Source organism: Bactrocera latifrons, unplaced genomic scaffold (assembly GCF_001853355.1).
Source record: "Bactrocera latifrons isolate USDA-ARS-PBARC rearing strain unplaced genomic scaffold, ASM185335v1 scaffold_227, whole genome shotgun sequence".
NCBI classification, from domain to species: Eukaryota; Metazoa; Arthropoda; class Insecta; order Diptera; family Tephritidae; genus Bactrocera; species Bactrocera latifrons.
Window position 1 is genome coordinate 292,064 of NW_017535819.1, and position 6,000 is coordinate 298,063.

Genomic DNA, 6,000 nt, shown 5'->3' on the forward strand with positions numbered 1-6,000 from the left:
TCAAAGATGACAGTTAAATGAAGAAGATACAGCCGACGGATGGTGAGTGCACGAAGAAGAAAGTGAATCGGCAAGCAGATGGGCGATAAAGCTGCATGTGAAACAGTAGAGCAGATAAGTTGGGGGGTTTTTTGTTTTGTGATTTTCTTTAAATTGCAAATGCGACAATTTTCGTGAGAAATTGTGTCACAAAGTCAGTAGTGGCACGAAAAATACCGAAGTAATAATCTGTACTTAAGAAGCGATTAAAATGTAATTTGTGACGGATGACAAATTGGCGCTTATTTCTTTCGACAAACACATACGAACAGGTATTTCTGGGAAGTTGCAAGTTATGGAAAATAATTCCGCCGATAGAAAGGGCGTAAACAGTATGTTTGCTCATGGGTAGTTTAGTAGGTATAGCAGATAAGGTTATTGAGGAATTTTCTTAGCTTTTGAGAAAGGGTTAACCCTTAAGGCTACATTTTGCATTTAAATTCAATAAGGTATCTCAAATAGTTCCAATAGATTCCCTTACTTGAGAATAAGTCGCCTTAAGTATTTAAAATGTGATAGGTTCCGATGGATTTAGAATATATGTACATAGTTCGATAGCATCTTTTAAGTATCACATTTTGTCAAAATAAAGCTTTGAAGCGTGTCTGTGGGTGTACATTTTTTCGAGCTCCTATTCTTTGTTGGCTTACTAGGTTATAGCCGAGTTTACAACCCCGAACCAATCGYCAATTGGATAGTCCAAGTGTAGCTAGGTCCTTTCGACATGGCTTTTCCAACGGAGCGGAGCTCTTCCTATTCATCGTTCCATCGAATGGGATATGCGCCGTGGCCAACGCACAAAGGACCATACATCTTTCCCAGAACCTTTCTCTCGAAAACTCGTCATCATCGTCTATGTTTCTGCACCCTATAGCAGGACGGGAATAATCAGTACTTAGTTCAAAGTAGCACCTGTTAACAAGAGATATTTCGCATTGGATTCCGAGGCTGATGTTGTTTTTGGTGTTAATGCCGGTTCCAAGGCAGACGAAATTATCTACGACTTCGAAGTTATGAMTGTCTAGAGTGACATGGCCAAGTCGCGGGTGCGAAGATTGTTTGATTGACGGCAGAAGATATTTTGTCTTACCCTCGTTCTTTTCCAGACCCATTTGCTTCGCTTGCTTACACAGTCTGATCAATGATATCAATACGATAGGGAGCCTTGTCTGAAATCTCGTTTGGTATCGAATGGCTGGAAGAGGTTCTTACCGATCCTGTGTGTTAGTTTTACGGGGATACTAAATTCAGACTTAGCGGAATGAAGGCAGCTGCTAAGCCTTGATATCGACGAAGAGGTAGTGAGTACCGATCCATCCTCTTTTCTAGAATTTGGCGCTTGGTAAAAATCTGCTGGATCCAGGTCTAAAGCCACACTGATAAGGTCCGATTAGTTTGTTGACGGCCACGTAAATTCCAATTGTCGGACATGCTCCCCCCTGCGGGTAGGGGGAAGAATATACCCGTGGTAAGGCATGMMTGTCGTAAAAGSCGACTAAAATCCACATGCACTGTGTCTGCCAATTAGGTCTGTTTTAAATGTCAGCATGGTCTATGYCAGAAATAGTGCTATAATACTCAGCTTAAAATGATATTAATTCCTAATATAAAGACATTTGTTGTTCTAGCGACAAATATCACCAGTCATTGAGTTTGGGGAGCTCAACTGGTGGTACCAAAAGCTACAAAGTCGCACCAGGGAATATAACCAGGTACCCCGGGGAGCAGTTARSCCTTGGAATTTACTCCGATCTGCTCAGTGGGTTTGGCCCTTTGTGGAGATTCGTGGTGGCTGTGGTTTGAACCTAAATACAGGCAGGGCTGAAAAATTTCAGTCCAATGTGGAGTCGCATTGCGGCCAAGGTATAAGTGTAGAATGTATTTATGCTCTGGTTTACCAGGGTATAAGTGCTGTATACATTTATGCTTTGAGGTGCTGATCAACGAGTTGTAAGCACGCCAACAGTCTTCGTGGCCCTTTTGTGATCAATGCAATCGATGGAGCTTTTCTTCTCATTTTTTTGTTTATCCTCCTAGGAATATATATTGGCGCCAGGACAGTGCATTTTAATTATAAACCTTCTCGTTTACACTCTTATACTGACAATAGTAGAAACAAAAAAACTTGAATCACTTAAAAAGGAACAATACGTGCACACATACGAGTACGAGTACATCCTGGAATTGAACAAACGCTACAAGTATTCTTAAAATAATTGGAAAACAATGCGATCACCTCCTCGAAGAGCTATTGAGACTCATCAATCGTGCAAGGAAAACATCTGATGTAATTGACTAATTGATTGCCARSGCTCAATAAGAGGAATGCAAAGAACACCTTGCAGAAAAGAACTTAAATATACACGAAGCTAAAATGCTAGCTCGCTGTCGATCATTTTGCTCGAGCAATTTTTTGTGCTCAATTAAATCGAATTGAAAGTAACAATTGTTGCTGCCTCTGAAATGTTGCTGCTGCTTGCAGCTGTCGTTTCAGTGMGCCGCTTCTGCCTCCGCCGCTGCAGTGGCCGTTGCGCTGCGGCACGACCTTCCCATGAAAAATGAGAGTACAATCCGAGTTTAATGGAATACGTTGCGCGCAGTGTTGTCGGTGGCGGCGGCGGCGACGCCGACAGTGATGTCGGTCGGTGCACGAATTGATACCCACAGCTGTTCTGAGTGGCACAATGAGTGCGCCAATTCAATGGCACTTGGCGCCATCCGCTTCAAAAACAAATATCGCAGTACCAAAGTCGATCGAATGGCGAGCGGCAACGCGCGCTGTCGGTGGATGATGAATACAATAGACATAGGACACAGGGGGCTACGGACTACCAATTATGATTGGCAGTTATGGTCGAACGATTATTTATTCATTCCTTTAACTAGCATATCTACGAATATGTGTGTGCTTGCATGTGTCTGTATGTATCGAATGTTTGCTGCTTAATAGCTGGTGTTTGACGCTGCCAGTTAATTCTCGTCGGCTGTGTGTTTCACTCGAAAGCAAAGCTCGCGCATGCGATTCGTTGCACTTCGTCGCAACGTGACTCAGAACGCTCATTGGCAGCCAAACAGTCAAATTAATTTCTGCAATTTTCTTCGAATGCTCGATTATTAGCGGCACTTAATTTGCTTATGCGCTTGTTTGCACAAATATTTATTCAATCATGGGCCGCGCCAGAACACACACACACAAAGATACACATATGTATGTCTGTCACACGTGAAAATCTTTGCATTCTTTATATTGGCATATTGCYGTTTCTCTATCTTGTTGAGCCAGCTATTCAATCGTTCTGTAACGGTATAACTAATGGCATTCGCGAATTCCACAAATCTTCTAACTTCCACGCTTGCTTAGCATTTAACATAAGCATGYAAACCTCAATTTCCTTCTATGGCTTCGCAAGCTCAACTTTGGATTCAGCACATCTGACATTTCTGCTGGCGATCAATGGAGATTCACCGCTTCCATCGCTTCAATGCATCCACTTAGTGCTAAGCAAACTAATATAAAATCTTCAATAAACTTGTAAATTCATTTCTTCATGTAAAGATGTGGAACTTTCCGTTTTAGACCGTTACTTGTGGCTCTTATTGGGTTGCTTAGCAAGCTTAGACAAGTCCATAAGCAGACATATTGTTTAAATAAAGGGTCATTGATGAGGAATGATGTGTTACCCACACACCACACAAACTGGTATTTCTCCATTAATTTATATATGAGAAATAATCGACCAAAAATCGAACGATTCCGGTCGAAGCACCTTTTATAAATGTATATTCTTTGATGATTGGTAAATAATTATAATTTTTTCAAACAATATTTGGTAGTACATTTTACGGGCAGTAGAATAAATCTGCTCTTTTCTACTTCTTCTTTATTGGCGTAGACACCGCCTACATGGTTATAGCCGAGTTTAAAAMAGCGGCCCAGTCGTTCCTCTTTGCTGCTTGGCAAAGATTTGGAGATTCCATGTGTAGCCAGGTCCTTCTCCACCAGGTCTTTCCAAGGGAGTAGAGGTCTTCCTTCCGTCAGAAGATACTCCGTCAAATACTTTCAAAGCTGGAGTGTTTTCATCCATACGGACGACATGATCTAGCTAGCGCAGCCGCTGTCAATGTCGTCGTATATCTCTTACAGCTCATCGTTCCATCGAATGTGATATTCGCGTGGTCAATGCGCAAAGGACCATAAGTCTTGCACAGACCTTTCTCTCGAAAATTCGTAACGCCGACTCATCAGATGTTGTCATCGTTCATGCCTCTGCACCATATAGCAGGACGGGAATTATGAGTGACTTATAGACTTTGATCTTTGTTCGTCGAGATAGGACTTTACTCCTCAATTGCGCCTACTCAGTCCGAAGTAGCGCTTGTTGGCAAGAGTTATCCTGCGCTGGATTTCGAGGCTGCCATAGTTATTGCTAGTACTGCTCGCTTCTCCTAGCAGTATTTAGACTCACGAGAACAGACTTCATACACCAGAGTTTACTTTCCTTCTACCATTTTCCTTTCCTTTTCTTAAATCGGCTAAAACCACAACTTACTGTTCAGTGAAGCTAAGTGATTTCAAACCTAGGCTTCGGTACTGCCTGACCGTAATTGAACTATTTCAAGAAGTTCCGTGCGAGGGGGAACTGGAACGAAAAGCTTGGCAAAACTGAAGAGGAAAGTACAACTTACTTCCAAAAGTAAAGCAGACGCGTTTCTTAGAGRCAATTGCAAGGTGAGCGCTATTATCGCCATAAAATTGAGGTTATGTTGCACTGGTATTAGTTTGGTTTTTTCCTGCAGGGCAAACACCACACTGCGACTTGACCTATTAAGAGCCATGTTAGCGTATTAAAGGTACACACTCGTAACATCGCAAAACACCAGTACTTGATTGCGAATTGCCGATYCGCTGTCTTCCATTAAACAATTCGGTAATTGTCGGCAAACATAGCTAATAAATTGCGGTGAATGTCATCGCAGCAATTTGGCTCCGAATATTCGGAGACGCTGAAGCTGAGGCAGTGGYTGATGCTGACGCYGACGTTGTTGTTGTTGCAGCCGGTAATTGCTGTTGACGACTGGCGAGGTGCAATAAACAAAAAGAAAAGAGGCAGCGCTGAGTTTTTRCCCAAAGCCGCGGGCTAGATGAGACTAACAGCTTTCGGAGGTGGCCGAAGCTGGCTTCTCGAAAATGGCATACATATTTTATTTTCATAAACACGTATGCATTTTTTGTTGCAGCACACCAACATCCCCCGCAACCCTTACCCACAGCCGCGGCCAATCGGCGGTGTGCCGATCACGTTTTGCAAATTAGCCAAAATTGTTGCTACGAGTGCAATAAAAATCCGTGCATTGGCAGCAGCGGACAGCAAGAGCAAAACGGTGGCAACAGCACCAATAACCGTATGYATTTGYSGTAATGATGATTGAATTTTCTGCCACAATTACAAACACACACACGCGAAGCCACATATTGGCAAAGGTTTTTGTGCGCATGCGCGACACCTTGTAGCAAAGGTGGCATGTACCAGCGCCCGCAGCGATAGATGGCGGCCGCAAGATCAATTTGAGCTGACCGCATGTGCATCAGCGTTTCGGGCGCCCGGAGGGAGGTGATCTGCATGTGCTGGTGCAACACGCTCTGGCCTGCCACCGCCACTCGGATGCTTACAGTGGAGKGCAGCAGCAAGTCGGGACTGCGGCGCTCGGTGGCGGTAYTGATTGTGCCGCGATAAAGATGTGCGCTGGTCGCGAGCAAATACGAGCGCGAGTGCAACAATTTCACTGGACGCGCTTGCTGCCGGTAAGTGGGCTGCTGCCGCGCCGCTGCTCAATAAGTTCAAATAATAGTAATAATGCGGCATTTGCCATTTCGCCAAATCGCTACCTTGTTCTTCTTCTTCTTCGTCTGCTGCAGCGCGCTCAGCTCACATCGGCTTGCTGTGCCGTTGCCATTCTTCG